The sequence below is a fragment of the Biomphalaria glabrata genome, chromosome 12 (genome assembly GCF_947242115.1).
Source record: "Biomphalaria glabrata chromosome 12, xgBioGlab47.1, whole genome shotgun sequence".
Taxonomy (NCBI): domain Eukaryota; kingdom Metazoa; phylum Mollusca; class Gastropoda; family Planorbidae; genus Biomphalaria; species Biomphalaria glabrata.
Window position 1 is genome coordinate 24745983 of NC_074722.1, and position 18333 is coordinate 24764315.

General features: G+C 38.3%; 1 long non-coding RNA gene across 1 annotated transcript; it reads right to left on the minus strand.

The window, feature by feature from the left end:
• Nucleotides 1-16737: 16737 nt before the first annotated feature.
• On the minus strand, nt 16738-17784 carry LOC129921906 (uncharacterized). Its single transcript, XR_008773857.1, has 2 exons — nt 17448-17784; nt 16738-17333 (listed from the first exon to the last, which is right to left on the minus strand). It is a non-coding gene; the product is annotated as an uncharacterized LOC129921906 (long non-coding RNA).
• Nucleotides 17785-18333: the final 549 nt, after the last annotated feature.

Consider the following 18333-nt stretch of genomic DNA (forward strand, 5'->3'; position numbering starts at 1 on the left):
ATTACATTTGTATTTTACGTTGCAACGACATCCCCACTTGTAACGACCAGTAATAGTAGTCCGCACTCTCCTATTTTCTCAGCCCTGCTAAATCGGATCGCTCCATTTTAACGGAAAGGGGTGTTAGCCATTTAGGTTATTAAATTTTCCGCTATACTTATATTTTTATTTTTAGTGATGCGTTTCGTGTACATTTTTAGGTGTATGCTAATAATAACAAATTATCACTAAGCGTAATTCATTGTTATCCATGGAGAAATACGTTAGCAAGAGTGAAACTGCGAAAGCGTTAAATGAAAAGCAAGAAACCAAACGAAGGTACAAGGAAGATTACATCGGATATGGTTTCATATCTTTAGGACCTGAAGATTCTCCATTGCCATTCTGTCTGATATGCAATGCAACTCTATCGAATGAGGCACTTGTTTCAAACAAATTGAAGAGACACTTGGAAACAAAACATCCAGCTGTAAAAGCGCAACCGAAGGAATACTTCGAAAACATCAGGACTCAACTAAATAAACAAGCTAAGAAACTTACAAACTACCTAAAGCTGCCAGAAAAGGGATTGATTGCAAGTTATAAAGTTGCTCAGTTATTAGCAAAGCGCAAGAACGCACACACAGAGGCTGCATCTGTCATTGCACCAGCTTTAGCAATAGTTGTTGAAACTATTCTAGGACCGGATGCCGCCGAAAAAGTTAAAAAAGTTCTTTTGTCTAATTATACTATCTCGCGCAGACTTATCGTCAGATTTACAAGATCAAATCTGCGAACACTTCCACGTGAGTGACGATGAAGTGTCTCTGCTGTGGTCTCTTCAAGTTGATAATTCTACTGACGTTAGCGGAAAAGCCCAGCTGCTAGCTTTCATTCGGTTCATAAAGGATGAATAATGTGTCAACGAATTCTTAGTTTGCAAAGACTTACAAACTACTTACAATGAATGTGCTTCAACTAAAGAAATCACCTCCGAAATTCAGAACACATTGACACACCTGCAGTCAGCATTGCAGCATTACTTCCCAACAGTTAAAAGTCATGGATGGGTCAGCTCTCCATTTGGAAAGAATGAAGTTACAAATCTTACAACTAAAGAAGAAGAGCAGCTCATTCATTTAAAAGAAATGATGCAGTCAATATTTATGGAGTACAGTCTGTCTTATGTTTCGGATTTCAATCAACAAGTTATATCCTGCAATCAGTTTATATCTTCATGGTTTTGTGAATTTGGATTTTCAGTACTGACTGAATCAAGTCTAAGAAAAGAGAGAGACTTCTTACAATAGACGATGAAATGCGAGTTTGTCTATCGACTTTGGAGACTCGATTAGATCGCATTTCCTCTAAAAAAAAACAGGCACACCTTTCACATTGAATGTAATACTTAAAAACAGGTTGTTCATCCTGGTGTGCCGCGAAATTTTAGTAGTTTTTTTTACTGTGCCGGCAGACAAAAAAGTTTGAGAAACACTGATATACTAGCTACGTTTCTCCAGACTAGTCCACATAGTAGCTACGTTTCTCCAGACTAGTCCACATAGTAGCTACGTTTCTCCAGACTAGTCCATATAGTAGCTACGTTTCTCCAGACTAGTCCATATAGTAGCTACGTTTCTCCAGATTAGTCCATAGAGTAGCTTCGTTTCTCCAGACTAGTCCATATAGTAGCTTCGTTTCTCCAGACTAGTCCATATAGTAGCTACGTTTCTCCAGACTAGTCCATATAGTAGCTGCGTTTCTCCAGACTAGTCCATAGAGTAGCTACGTTTCTCCAGACTAGTCCATATAGTAGCTACGTTTCTCCAGACTAGTCCACATAGTAGCTACGTTTCTCCAGACTAGTCCATATAGTAGCTACGTTTCTCCAGACTAGTCCATATAGTAGCTACGTTTCTCCAGACTAGTCCATATAGTAGCTACGTTTCTCCAGACTAGTCCATATAGTAGCTACGTTTCTCCAGACTAGTCCATATAGTAGCTACGTTTCTCCAGACTAGTCCATATAGTAGCTACGTTTCTCCAGACTAGTCCATATAGTAGCAACGTTTCTCCAGACTAGTCCATATAGTAGCTACGTTTCTCCAGACTAGTCCATATAGTAGCTACGTTTCTCCAGACTAGTCCATAGAGTAGCTACGTTTCTCCAGACTAGTCCATAGAGTAGCTACGTTTTCCAGACTAGTCCATAGAGTAGCTACGTTTCTCCAGACTAGTCCATAGAGTAGCTACGTTTCTCCATAATCACCCCCCTCCACACACACACACACTTTCTATTTGTTTTTATCTCAATGTTTCCATACAACAGAGAAAGAAAAAAGCCTTTTCTTTGTTGTCAGAACAGCACAGGTACCAGACCCTTCTGGCATGGACAGGAAGCAGAGTTAAGCCATAGGTGGACGGAAAGGAAAGAGATAGAAGTAGGGCAGAGGTAGGAGATAGTCCAGGGAAAAGGTTACTTCTTGACACTGGATACCAGCAGCCATGTCTTGGTTTCTGGGGATCACTTTTGCACCACAGAGGTTAGGGGTGCCACATTGAGAGGCCACTGAAATTACTCTCAAAGATAAAATAGTGAGCAAAGTGAGAAAGGGAGGAAGACTGTGATGAAGCGAGAGAAAAGGATTTAGACAGAGAGTCGGAGGAAGAGAGTGGGAGTTAGAGAGAGAGAGAAAGAGAGAGAGAGAGAGAGAGGGAGAAATGGAGGGATACTGGGAGAAAGTGAGAGAAAAGGATTGAGACTGAGTCGGACCTAGAGAGGGAGGAAGAGGAAAGGAGGGAAAAAGAGATCGAAGAGAGAAAGCGGGAGGAAGAGAGAGAGGAAAAGAGAACTAGAGAGAGATAGAGGAGGGAGAGAGAGACAGAGAAAAGAAGGGTTAGGAGAGAAAGGAAGATGTCCATAGGAAGACGTGGTGGTACTTTTGGCGTGGGGGGGGGGGACATAAATGATAGAAGAGAGGGCGCTGGTTTTCAGACAATGGGGGGCGTCTGTTGTTTGTCAGCGCATAACGCAATTAATAGGCAATCGCTGTCGTAACTTTATAGTTTGACTATCATCGGGCGCCAGTTGTAGGAAGGCGCAATTCACCCCCCCCTCCTTACCATTTACGATCTTGTGTTGGGGGTGGTGGAGGTGAGAGTGGAATGAAACTATCAATGTCCACTGCCATCACCCACAACCCACTTTGACGGGTCAGTTTAAAAAAAAAATCAAAAGAAATCTTTTTTTTTTGGGTCTTTCCCACTGCTTGACAGCCTGTCAGTGTCACTTAGTGACTAGAGTTCTGACTTCCTAAGATTATAAATACAAAGGATTTCTCTGTTGTAATCTCAGAAGTGAAACTTATAAAAAAAACAAAGGTTTGCAGGGAAAATAAAATAGTAGGTTTCGTGGATAGCTATTTTATATTCAACTACATTTTTACCCCAAGGCTTCTTCCGGTATCTTGATTCCGATTATCGCTGAAATCTTATTCAAAAGTTCAATACTTTTCAACTTAGTGATTTTCACAGAGTCCAGACATATGGTCATTGTTTATTCTCAATGAATACCAGTGGCGTAGCTATAGATTTGTTCCCGGGGGGCGAAGGCTTGACCTCGTTAGGTTCCCCTGCATTTTGACATGAGATAATGGCGTAATATCTGATGTAAAACAAATTTCGGACACTCATTTGGGGGGGGTCCTCTCAAGTGGGGGCCCAGGGGGATTTTCAAATTTGGCCCCCTTCTCCCTCCACCCTAGCTACGCCACTGATGAATGCGAAGATTTTTCAGGAGCTGTTATATATATATATATATATATATATGTTCTTCCTAAGCTTGCAGTGTTAGGTTTCTAAATGACTAGAAAAAAACGTTTAAAGTGTCATCAAAGTGCAACTATCCAGACTGTTAGTTTGCCCAAGCTTTTGGACTCTGAAGGTGCTTCAAATCCGAACGCATACATCTACAAATGTTAACATAGGACGTCCATTGGGTCTTCTTTAAATGACCACATTATAATCCAGAAAGAAGTCATTATTTCGGCATTTGATGCTCGCTCATGCTGAGAACAATGTCGCCTAAATGTTTGGGCTCCTCAGCATTTCAAACCGCATTCCCAGGATGCACCTTGATGCCTCAGAGCCAAAAGGCTTCATACTGAAATGGGAAGGTCAAAGAACTATTTAGTTTGACATCTTTTTTGGATGATTATGGGCGTAGGTCGGGGTTCAAACCAAAACTACCCCGAAATGTTTTTTTTTTTTTTTTGGGTGGGGAAGGGGGATTTTGTGTGTGTGTTTTTTAGTTTTAAATACCGGAGAAAAAAGCAAGGAGCCTAGCCTCGGACCCCACTGTGGGAGTTTGCAGCGTTCCCGCAGACCCCCTAGCTAATAAGGGCGGGGTATCTACTATCTAGCCACTAACTGAAGGCTACAAAAAAAAAACGCCCGAAAAAATAGAGGTAAGAACGAACAAGGAAAGAGATAAAATCCTCACACAAACCCCCGAAAACAATTCTGGCTACGCCCATGATGATTATATAACGACTTAAACGTATTGGTGATTTTGATGATAAAGAAAGTCAAGGTCACTCAATTGAAATTTAATGTTGCCAACTAAATTATTAAAATTAATGAATTTTAAAAGTAGGAGCTTAGAAATTTTGTCTTGAAAGTTATTTCTGTGAAAGATATGTCTATGAAAGTTATGTCTAATCGTATATAATACAGATGTAACATTTAAAAAAAAATGATTATGTCCCACGCTTCATGCATCTAGTTATGAAAGTTATGTCAATGAAAGTTTTGTCAGTGAAAGTTTTGTCAGTGAAAGTTATGTCCGTGAAAGTTGTGTCAGTGAAAGTTTTGTCTGTGAAAGTTATGTCCGTGAAAGTTTTGTCAGTGAAAGTTATGTCCGTGAAAGTTTTGTCAGTGAAAGTTATGTCAGTGAAAGTTATGTCAGTGAAAGTTATGTCAGTGAAAGTTATGTCAGTGAAAGTTTTGTCTGTGAAAGCTATGTGAGTGAAAGTTATGTCAGTGAAAGTTATGTCAGTGAAAGTTATGTCAGTGAAAGTTTTGTCTGTGAAAGCTATGTCAGTGAAAGTTATGTCAGTGAAAGTTATGTCAGTGAAAGTTATGTCAGTGAAAGTTATGTCAGTGAAAGTTATGTCTGTGAAAGCTATGTCAGTGAAAGTTATGTCAGTGAAAGTTATGTCAGTGAAAGTTATGTCAGTGAAAGTTATGTCTGTGAAAGCTATGTCAGTGAAAGTTATGTCAGTGAAAGTTATGTCAGTGAAAGTTATTTCTAAACTCACGTTACAGAACACCCGATTACAATGCCACGTTTTGGTGTTAATCCAACGAGTCTCTGGTCATTGCCAGGTCCATGCCAAGTCTGTTCTCTACCTGGAGTTTATCCAGAACATCGTGGCCTTTTCCCGCCAGGAAATTAAGATAAAATAATCTCCCCTTTACCAGTCTCCAAGGATCTGGTTTAAATGTCTGCCTCCTCTTATAGCCCCATACTATAACCTCGACAGTCGTCGGTTTATCTGACACTTGCTTTTAGAACTAGAGAACGACGAAGAAATAAAAAGTTGATAGAGAAGAGATCAGTCTGTATATTACATGCTGTCAGCCTAGACACCGGGCTCTGAGAACTAGGAAGATTCACAAGCGAAATAGTACACCAGATTTGAACTTAATAAAATAATAAAACAACTAAAATATAACACATTCTTTAAAAATAAAAAGAGCTTACCAAATGTGCAGTGGCGTACCTAAAGGTGGGGAGGGGGGGGGGAGAATTTTAAGATCTCCACGGATCACAAATACTAGAAAGTATCGATGTAGATGATGTTATAGATTTATTTGCTGCACAGAATGCACGACGTGAAGCGATATCAATTTAGATTTGTCACTTGTGCATTATTTAACTAATAAACAACGGTATTATTCATTAAAAGAGTCTTAATGATTGTTTTTTGTTAAGTTTACTGATATACTGAACCAATTTGATTTTGGGCTTATATATTTTATACATTATCTCATGTCATATGTCGAATGTCAAAATGCAAGGGGGCCCCCAAAGAGGTCAATCCCCCCCGGGCCCCCAAATCCCTAGTTAGGCCCCTGCAAATGTGAAGAACTACGTTTTTATAAGCATAACTCTAAATAATGTAGAAGTTTTTTTTTTCTTTTCAGATATAAAACAAATCAATTAGTTACTAAAAAATTATTGACTTATTGGTTAATTAAATAATTTGTTTCATGTAATGTCAGGTACAACAAATAATTGTTTAGAGTTTCAACTTGATCCGAGAAAGAGTGTGAGAAAAATAACGTGTACAATCATCTAAGGGTACGAAACCCCACATATTAAGGATTAATTTCCATTGTTGGTACCAAATAAAATGTTTAATTACTTTTTTATTGACTTTTTGGTTATTTTTAAAAATCAATCCAGGCTTTGTTAGCTACAATAATAAGTGGTTACGGGAGAAATGATGTGTTCAAACAAACAGAGAGATAGAGTTGATATAAGCTTTGTAAAAGATCCATCCTGAAAATTTGATTATCTAAACTACAGAGAAGCAATAATGTTTAAATTTCTTTTAAGAACATCAAAACAGGGCACATTTTGTTTGGTTTCTCATATGTATAGTATATGTATAGTATATACTTAGTATGAATTGTTAAAAGGGCTGCTTGATTTCGAACTAACCGCCAAACAATGATGCTTCATACTGTTGCTGAAGTCGTTCATCTAATGACCTTCAAATTCTAGCACTGGAGACCATTAATGCCTTCAAGACCAGTGCTATTTTTGCATATACTGATGGATCGGCATTGAGAGATTCTGGAAGAGCAGGCTATGGAGCCTACATAGACTTTCTTGGCTCTTACTCAGTAAAAGTCTTTGGACCATGTGTTAGTCTGTGAAGCCTTAAAGGTCATTGACTCTCAACTCGGCGAGGAACATTTGAGGGCAATACAGATTGTTGTGGTCACTGACTCAAAATCTGTACTACAGGCTTTGCAAAGCCCTGGACCATGGTCCCCCAATATCGACACTGTTATTGTGGCTTCACACAACAAAAGCAGCGCTATGGCACCCCTGTAATAATGCAGTGAATACCGAGTCACATAGGAGTGACTGGAAACACAATTGCAGACTCCTTGGCCCACCAGGGAGGGCAAATTCCACCCATTAAACAGGCTGTAAGTTTTAATCATGCTCTGGCTATAATTAAAAAAAAACAGAAATGGAAAAAGTGGTTTGAGTGCTGGGACAAGTCCCAAAAAGCTCGTGGAGTCTGAGAGCGCATGCGGCGCCCTGACCGCACTTCCCCGTGGTGGAGGCTGTCAAGGCCTGAGCAAGCTATTATTTCACAGTGCAGGACAGGCCATTGTCCTGTTGGCTCATATTTTTCACGGCTATGGCCAATTCGATTCATGGTGCCTCCGTTGCGTGGAAGAAGAAGAAACCGTGCCTTATATTCTGTTTGACTGCCACAGACTTGCTGATTTCCGCCTCGACAGGTCTGGGAAACCAAAAATTCTCGACCTGTATGATGACGTGTATGCAGTACGCAAGACAGCAGGGTTTCTATCCAGGGCTTTTACAAGAGAGAGAGGATTTGCGCCTCTCAAGCCCTCACTCCAATGGAGTTTGATGATGATGATGTTGCTGAAGTAGGTTTTGTTCTACACTCTTAGTGCTACCAAATTGTTTGCCTATTTGATACAACCACTTTTTTTTTCAAGAATGTATGTACATGAAGTTCGTAGATTTTGTTGGATAGTGTACTATACATTGCATATAAATTGGTAAACTTCTTTGATATAACAGCCTGTAGTATAACTAAAGGAAGTGGATAAGTCCGTCTTTTTCATGTCGTGTTTTCCGTCCGGAAGGTATCGGTTGGTTATTGAGACTATATTTATGAAATTTATGGCTCTGGTAAGTGACAAATGATAGAAATGTCGGTTAAGGATGTCTACATAGTTTAATCAACTGTAACTTTGTGCAGAGCTAAACACTTGACAGATGGCGGGTGATAATGTCGTCAATTGTTATCGAATCACTTGGTTACAGTTACAAGGCATTTCATATTTCAGAAACACAAATATTATAAGTTAAATATTTAATCTTTTCAGGGATCTATTAATTTAAAAAAATAATTAGCAACATTTCTATTGACTTCATTCGTTTCTCTTAGTTCAGAAAGAAATGTGTGTGTGTGTGTGTGTGTGTGTAGTTTAAACAAATACTCATTATTTTCTTTAAAAATCAAGGCCTGCTACGGCTGACGGAGCACGAGGCGTTAAGTATTTTTTAATGACCAGGAGGAAGTGTTGATTTAGCTAATGGTGTCCATGCAGCGCCCCTTCTGGGCGTATATGTGTGTGTGGAGTTATCTGTGTGTGGGAGTATGTAATGCGGCCATCTTATAATCGTTCATCACTCTGCGTGTGGATTAATTAGTGGATTATTTCTCTCATTATTAGATGTGACGGTTGTGTCTCTTGATAGCCCACCATTGGTTATGTCTACTTATGATTGAGTCATTGATTCTTGACGTTGCTTTGGTTCTCAGCTACGGGTCCAAACACCCACTAACAGAAACAAATACACATACATACAATCTATTAGATGCTGAAATTGCCCCCATACTGTTAAATTAAAAATAAAAAAAAAAGGTGTCACTTTTGTGTGGTCTGTCTATCCGACGGTCACGTTTAAATCTTACGAAAAGTGAATTGTAAATTTGATTTCATGATAAACTGTAGCTCTTTACGTTTGGGCAGTCTGCTGCTTTGTGTCTACTGAAAGGGGAACATTATGATTTAAAAGTTAATATGTAAGTTGTTTAAATAAATAAAACAGTAGCAGGTGACCGAGCCTGGAGCTTGTTAAGGAAATATATTTACTTATTTTGGATCGGGTAAAGGCTTCCAACTCGAAAAGCTGCTTTCGTGGTCGTTTAGTTCTAAATGTCAATGTACTTGGCGGTTTGAAAAGAAAGTCTTTTAGGGTCCGCATACAGAACACGCCGGTATGGACAGTATCTATCTATCTATCTATCTATCTATCTATCTATCTATCTATCTATCTATCTATCTATCTATCTATCTATCTATCTATCTATCTATCTATCAATCTATCTGTCTGTCTGTCTGTCTGTCTGTCTGTCTGTCTGTCTATCTATCTATCTATCTATCTATCTATCTATCTATCTATCTATCTATCTATCTATCTATCTATCTATCTATCTATCTATCTATCTATCTATCTATCTATCTATCTATCTATCAATCTATCTGTCTGTCTGTCTGTCTATCTATCTATCTATCTATCTATCTATCTATCTATCTATCTATCTATCTATCTATCTATCTATCTATCTATCTATCTATCTATCTATCTATCTATCTATCTATCTATCTAATTAAATGTTCTTCCTATTTCCTAACAGATTGCTATAGTTATCAAAATTCAAAATTCTCTAACAGTGATTTATTACATCAGTCTTACTTTCTTTTTTTTTAACTCACACGCACATACACACACCGACACTCATGCACAGACATACAAACATGTAGACTCATTGAGCTGAGTACGGGAGGGAGGGATATCTGTGTATTTAGAGGAGGGGGGGAGAGTGATGGATTCAGAATCCATGTAATTGTTGTCCAGCCCACTGCCAGGACTTGGAGACCCATACCTATTATCCATCAAGTCCGGCCATTCAATGTCAGCTGTTGTTGGCATCAATGTTAATTAGCCTGTTAAGCTAACAACTGCTGGAGGGGCGGGGTGGGGGAGAATAATGCTATTAAGAGGAGAAGGGAAGTAGGAGACCCCCCCTCTCTCTCTCTCTTTAGGCCCACCTCCCCGCTTCAGTATTTTGTTTGGCCTAAAAAATATCTAAAACTGTTCAAACCCCCCCCCCCCAACCTTTACTTAGCCGACTCACTCCCCCCCCCGGTTTCTGTGTATGTCTTTCCAATGCTATTGTTTCGTGCTGTCCAGTTGGATCGGGCCAGTCATCCCTCCTTGTTTACAATCACAGGAAGTCGGTGGGGGGCAACAAAAATATCACGTGACTTTAGGCTAAAAATAGGCAACCAACAAACTTCCGTGTTATTTTGATAGTGATACATTTTGGAAACAACTATAAATAGTTAGCTGTTTAGTGTATCTACTATCTAGTGTATAGAATAAAGGTAGTTTTCACATTTTCTATCTTTGTACAAAGTATATCATTACAGCTCAATTCTTTTTTATATAGTAGGCAACAGAAACGTTCAAATTTGCGTCCTTGACATTATTTAGTTTATCGTAAATTTTGCTATAACGAACCTCAAGGTTCACATTGTATGCGTCGTTTTTAGAGTATCCCGGTAATTTACAATTCACACCATTCAGATTTCGGCACTTGGATCTAGCCCCTGTAAAAAGCAACAAATTTGGTTTTGTCAGTTTTCGATGCTTATCTGATCGTATGGTATACGCTCTGGGTTGTTGTCCCCAATGGTATCGGGTTCGAACACTGCCCGCCTGCATTACCCACCATCCTGTGCAATGTTTTAGCTCTGATTTTTCTAATTTTCAATTCTGAAGAAACCTCCGAAACATGCAACAACAACAAGGCAAAACATGACGTCATTGCACAAGCTGTTAGCACGCTCTTCTACTAGTGGAGATACATTTCTCGCAAGACTTCCTCTTCCCCTTCCACAATACTTTTATCAGATTCAAACTTTACAATGTTACTCTTATTTCGAAGTATTGTATAAGACAAAAGCAGATAAGTACAGTAATGTAAGCCTTAGGGAGAATCTTATGATCTGACCATTGTCAGTCTCTAGACTCTACACAAAGACTTAAAACAACATAAACCCAAAGCCCAAAATAGACTTTCGCCCTCAGTATTTCTCGTTCATTTAATTTTAACACGCGGAGCCTGAAATTTAGCACGCTATGCTAGACATTTAACACGCGGTGCTTGAAATTTAACACACAGTCTCCGATATTTAACACATAGAGCCTGAAATTAAACACGCGGCGCCTTTTATTAAACACGCGGTGCATGAAAATTAACACGTGACACCAGACATTTAACACGCGGTGCCTAAACTTTAACACGCAGTGCCAGACATTTAACATGCGGTGCCAGGCAGTTGACAAAGATGTCGTCGGGTCTTCACACATAGCAGCACAAGACAATAGCTTACAGCTTAGCCAATGGGGTTGTACGATGTATAAGGAGACTTGACGCTATTTGGTATGTATCAGACCACGTAAACAATGTTCAAGTACATATGTACTTGTTTCTATACCTAGAAAAATTTAAATTGTTTTATTTTGATGCTCTTCGATCATTCCAATGAATCTCCCATTCACCATTTAACACGCTAGGAGAAATTACTTTACATATGTTTCTAGATCCAGCCTATTTTGATTTCGCCACTTTGAATGTTTGTGTGTTTTTTTTCTTAACTTTTTTGCTTTTACAAGTCTCAGACGTTACATCCGAATTGAACATAACTTTATTCTGGTCCAAATCTCGACGGAGGAAGGCAGTTGGCATCAACCCGGGACCATCGAGATCATCCTAACGACAGTCCATATCACACGACCAAGCAGCCATCCGTGCATATGTCAAGCCATGCCATCAACGAGCAAATGAATATAATACATGACAATGTCATAGAACCTTTTCCTTTTTCAAACAATGTCACTCTTCACTCTACTACCAGTGCGTAACCAGGATTATTTCGTGGGAGAGTGGTTCGGGGGTGATATTTTTCCCTTTGCCCCCCCCCCCAACCCAATGTGGAGAAAACAATATTACTTTTCTTGTACTTTAAAGTTTATTATTAATTTATTAGCAGCTAAAAGTTAAGGCAATCCATCACTTAGTATCAGCAACTATTTTTTTTTAACTCTAATCTTCCCCCCCCCCCCTCTTTAAATAAATTAAAAAAAAAAAAAAAATAAAAAAAAAATAAAATTAAAAAAAAAAAAATACTATTGTATATATATATATATATATATATATATATTCTCGTAGATTTACTTTACTAAAGGGTTCCAGCATTTGTCTAAAAAAATTCCACCGCTAGCCTCATATGGTAAACGTTTTGCTTTAGTTTTTATTTAAAAAAAAAGGGAGGGGGGTAAACACAAAGCTCCTTTAAGTAAACGCTTAAATTGAATAATTCTAGCTTTTGCTTTTTTTTTTTTTATTAGAAGGGTGATTTCACCTCAAAACCCCACTGGAACCTGATGAATGTAGTTTTTCCTTTATTGTATAGTTTTAACCTTAAGCCTATCTTAACTAAGCTCATAGAATGCAGTGGCTGTAGCTTTGCTTTTTTTTTTTTATTTGACTGGAGTTTTTACCTCAAACCATTTTTTAAATTTCAAAACCCTCTGAATAGAGGTTTAGACTCAAAATTTTCTTAGCTACGCTAATAAAATTTGGTGACTGTGATTCACTTTAGTTTTTTTTATCGAACTGAGGGTTTTAAACTCGAAACCCACTAGAGTTTTTTTTTTATAATTTAAAACCCTCTGGAGGGGAGTTTTTAAAGTCAAAACCCTCTGGAGTGGGGATTTTTACTCAAACCCTCACCTTGGATACGCTCAATGAACTAGGTGACTGTAGTTTGCTTAATTGATTTTTTTTTTAGAGTTTATTTTTTTAAACCCCAAAACTCTTTCTCAAAACATGAGCAATAAGCTTAACATTAAAATCTGCCCTCCATTACATGACAAAACAAAGATTTAAAGCCAAACAAAAATCACAAAATTTCCCTCACCACTGAATGGCTACGCCAATGCTCTACTAGATTTATGGAGTCTGAGATAGTCCGATGGACAGGTCCACCAAGATGGATGTCATGTACAGGTAACTCAGCAGTCGGTATTTTGACCTTCAATGTTTCCAACTGAGCCCTGGTAACCACTTCGATTGGGTTTAAAATGTCTGACCTTCTGGTCAGATACATATTTCATTACACTCACGAAACTTTAGCCTTTAATCTTACCCCCTACTCATCGGCGCCCTGCCTGTATTTCCACCTCCCACCATGACGCTATCGCACGAGATTCCTCCCTCCTACTCTTCTTGTTACTCCTCTCATCTATAATTGAGTGAGATCTACTAAGTAGCCTTGACTTGACTTTTACTGATGCATTAGCGGGGCGGTCGCTTCATGGATTGAACCACTTCAAAGTATTTTATTTTTGTTGAAATTAACTCCATGGCAGATATCTCGCGAATAAGTGATTTTTGACTAGCTTCATGATTAATATCTGCTACGCTTCTATTTCTAATCTCAAACTTTGGTGCAAAGTGGAGTCCTATGTCTTAGATTTCACAAATCTGCTCTACATAAAAGCGATTCCTAAAAAAAACACTCCCTCAAAAAGTTGTTTTTGATTCGCTCCGTTGCAGCTATCTTCCAAAAATGTCTTTGTTACTAACTCCTACCATAAAATCGTTTTATTTTGAGTTAAACTTAGACATTTGAGAATTTGAGAATTTAATTTGAAAATTTTTGCCAAATGATCATGATACTATTCATAAAACTTGAATGAGTTGAACGCCTTTGCATTAGCTTCTGTGGGACACATTGATTTCCCCTCTCCGTGCTGCTGTTGAGTCCTAAAGAACACAGTTTGGGATAAGCAGCATTGCGAAATTATAAGACACAGTGTTGCTCTGTATACTGCAAGCTTCTCTAAAGTCACTCGCTAAAGACTTTTCCACAGAGAATGCTCCCGAAACCTGGGCAATGCTTCACAGCCTTACCGTGGTCACGGCGTGGTGCTCGGGTGGAAACGATCGTTAAAAGAGACGATTAGGCCGATAGGAAGGCTAAGGACCGAGTTCATAGCACTGGCGGGGATGAAAACCCTAAACATGTCACTATCTTGTATCCACACACGTTCCTCAAGCGGCCGTTTTAGTTTTTTAAATGGCTTCCCAGCTTGTTCTGGTCCTCTCGGCTTCATCTAGTACACTGTGTCGCCATGTTCTTTTTGGTCTTCCTCTGCATCTTTAGCCCTGGAGGTTCCACTCTAAGGCCTGTCTAGCTCTTTTGCTGGTATCTTTTCTAAGGGTGTGACCTATCCATCTCCCCGTTCTTTCTAGGATCTACACCTCAATATGTCTCTGCCCACCGATCTCTCACAGTTTGATTATTTTCTTTCTTATTAAGTGCATTATGTATGTGTTGTACGTATGTGAGTAGAGGCTACACAACTAACAAATTGATGAAACTTTAGACAACACATTCACTGAAGTTAACGGAACTACACAAGTATATCAATCCCCTCAATCCTGAACACAGTCCTCCAGAGCAGTGGTTTTCAAACTGTGGTCCGCAGACCTCCAGAGGTCCGCGAGACGACCGAAGGGGGTCCGCAAAAAGTAAAAAAAAAGATGAAAATTGTATACATTTATAATAACCTTTTGGCTAAAAGCCAGTTTAATCTGAGCGGACAATTTAAATGATAATCAACTGTCCCGTCAATACTTTTTTTTTATTAGACTCTTAGGAACTATTCTATGAATATTGTAAACGTAGCTTCGCAAAACAATGATTAATAACAGTCCTGTGATAGAAATATATTTTGTCCACGAATATCAAAATTCTTTCATTTGTTTTTCTGCTTTTCAAGCCAACCAACGTCCGTATTTCCATTGCTCTGCTGTATCCCAGCATGCCAAGAAGTAGACCAAACTACGTTTGATTTAAGTTACCAACCGATGACTCTGAGACTCCACGACACACCGACATCAGTCTCTGGTTATTAAGTCGTGCACATGTTACTATTTATTATTACGTTATTGAGTGGAAATTTGTATTTGCTACATTGTTTTTCCACACGCCCATCCAGTGGCGTCACTAGGTTTTGTGTCACCCGGTGCGGACCGCATCCTCCCGCACTCCCCTACTGACGATACTGAGCTCATCTAGTTCTTATATTATGGATTAATATTGGAAGCGTAAGCAGATATCTCAATAGAAGCAAGAGTGTAGCGGAAATAGTGGCAATGAACTGAGACACGATGCCGAATGTATAACAAAATTACGCAAATATTTCTACCGTACAAAGGCAAGACTGATCAGACACACTGTGTCCTATGTTTCGTTGCCAAAGTCTGAAACCCGCTAAACTGAAGTGTCATCTTGTAACAAATCATAATGAACTAGAAGAAAAATCTTAAATTTCTTTAAATGTCAATGAACTGTGTGTAAAAATCAGCAGAACATTATTAACAATTCGAAAAAAGTGAATGAAAAAGCTCTTAAGGCTACCAATATTATTGCATTGCGAATAGCGCAGAGGAAAAACCCACACTTGGTGGCGGAGAGTTCGGTTATGCCAGCCGCTTAAAGAATACGCGATTGGGGCAGACAAATCAGGCAGTGTCGCTAACATCGTATGACTTGTAAAGGTGTCCCTGAACTGAAAAAGTTTGAGAACCACTGCTCTATAGAATCTAAACCGCTGCTGATTGAGCAAAACTTATCAAGTATTTTTTTTTAAAAAGAAGAAAACTCGTTTGCATTGTAAACATAGACTGTGTTGGTGCTTCTTGTTTTGTCTAGCTAGCTAGACGGAATCAACTTCATCCCTATAATAGATTTATACTAGACCTAGCCGTAACCCGTCAAAACAAGGACTGGCATTGTTTATCTTCAACTAATTGTAGGTGATTTTTTTTTGAAATTGTATGATCTTATATAGTTTATCATGTATCAATGTTCACTTTAAAATATTTATTTATTCTAACAAGCAGTATATTTGTAATATTATTTCAACAGGAATCTTATTCATTTTAGGGAAAATATTATAATCAAATTAAAAAAGAATTTGTTTATCTTATTTGTTTCCAAACCCTAACCCTAATGCCTAGCAAACCCTAACCCTATGTATAAACGTTAATACGCAGCTGACACAGAATTTCAGACAAATATTTGATTAGCAGCTTGGTCTAGAATAGTCTAGAAGAAATAAAAACTGGTGAATATTTTGAAAACATTTAGACGAAATAAAATGTGAAATTTCTGAAAGTTGCGAGAGATGTAAGAACACGTCTTGGAGCAGCTTAGGGTATTTATGAAAGGGTAGAGCATGTTAAGGTAGCGGCGTAGCAACCAGTGGGCGGAGAGGTTCATTGCAGGTGCCATTGAAAGACAGTCGTTTAGGACATTGAAGACTAGTACACGCATTTAGTATGAGGACACTATTAAATGTATCAAGTCAAAACTAAATTGAACATTTATCGCTAACATTTTGATTGAAGTTTTTTTTTTCCTTTGGAAGAAACAGGGAGAGAAAGAGTGCGTGATAGAGAAATAGAGTGCTCAAGTCAGAGAGAGATTTGTTTGCTTGTTTTAGAGGATTCGGTTTCGGACTTTTTTCACTAATGAAGATTATTAAGTCCTAGTACTGACCACCTGCAGGACGAGAGGCGATAGGAACGGGCAGGGGTTTGATCTCGGAGCCATTGTGATGATAGTCCGATGCGCACACTGTCAGGTTCTTGTATTCTTGTATTTATCAAATTATTATTATATATTTCCAATGCAAATATTTATTAATATTAAATATTATTTCAATTTGTATTATTGTTATTATTTTCTGAACTTATAATATTTTGGCTCAAGTTCAGCCTGACAAGCACATCATACACATATAGTTGTAGATAAACTAATAAACTAAGTGTATGATGTAAATAACAATAAAATTTATTCTTGTGATATATTTACAAATGACTGATTCATGATGACTGATAATAATAGTATGAAATATCAATATGTAATAATATGTAATCTACAATGATCCAGTTAGTCTCCTTAGATACAGAACATTCATATAATTATGAAACACATAGTATATTACCTTAACTATAATAAGTAGTTCAATGGATCACCTAGTCCTTCAATCTCAAAAACAACAACTGGTAATATATGTAGATCTAGCCTCTAGATCTGGTACTGTCCACTGACGACAATTCCAAAAAGTAGAAGTTCATAGTTGACACTACACCATCAGGTCTGACCACTGCAACCCGCAGTCTGGAATCTTGAACCTCAGACTCATGTACAAATCCACGTGCACACCAGACGACCAACTGAGAGAAAGACCTCAGTCCTGTAGACTGTAGACCTAAAGTTGTACTCTCAATATAGAACTGAGACTGAATAAACAAGTCTTGACACTGAGACTTGACACAGAGTCTAACATATAGACTTGACACTAATACTTGAAATAGAGTCTTCAACTGAGACTACGACTAAAACTTAGTCTTGACGCTAAAACCCTATAGAAGATAAAAGAAAGGATTCTTCTAATCATCTATATCTAGTCTAATTATAGACTTACAAATACGAACGAATTCAAATAGAAAAACTATACAATGAAAAATAAAACTCACCCTAAACAGGGGTCAAGATAATCCAACAAGAAAATGTCCAAGGCAAATGCTAAGGCTATCCAATAACAAAAACCAAGGAGAAATTCCAGAGCTCTCAAAACACGTCTATCTGTACCAACGTACAAAACAATGGAGAGACTGTACTAGACGATAAATGACGCAAATCACACACACACTAAATTTACGTCACTAGAAGTTGTGACAAGCAACAACAGCTCAGTCCTCTAGTCTACACAGAAAATATTAATAATGTAATGACGTCATCAATATAGTGATCAACGCCGCACTATCAATTAGAGAACTAATTCTACTATACAGTTACATAGATAACTGCGACACACACCACTAAACCAACTAGATGGCCTAATAAACAAAACAGAAACAAAAAGACAGCAAGAAATAAAGAGAGTGAGAGAGAGACAGACAGACAGACAGACAGAGAAAGAGAGAAAGAGTTAGATAGACAGAGACATTTAGAAAGAGAGAGATATAGTGAGACATTTTTTTACCTGTACCTATCCTTTAGTCTGTAGAACCGTTATCTCTTTGTCTTTGCCTAAGTTAGAACCTCTTTCAATGGCAGGTTCGTCCATTCTTTTATGTTGTCTTCCCATCGCTTTCTCTGTCTGCCTCTACTTATTTTTTCCTGGTACTGTTCCCTGAAGGAAGGTCTTTGCGAGCCTTGAAGACATTGTAATATAGCCATAGAGTTTTAGCTTACGTTTTTTTACGATAGTTAGTAGGTCATCATGGGGGTACAATCGCTACAGTAACCCTGTCTCTAATCTCTTGGTTTGTGATGTGGTCTTTAAATGTGATACCTAGGATCCTTCTGTAGCATCCCATTTCCATTGCTAGGATCCTCCTCTCTAGCTCTGGAGTCAGC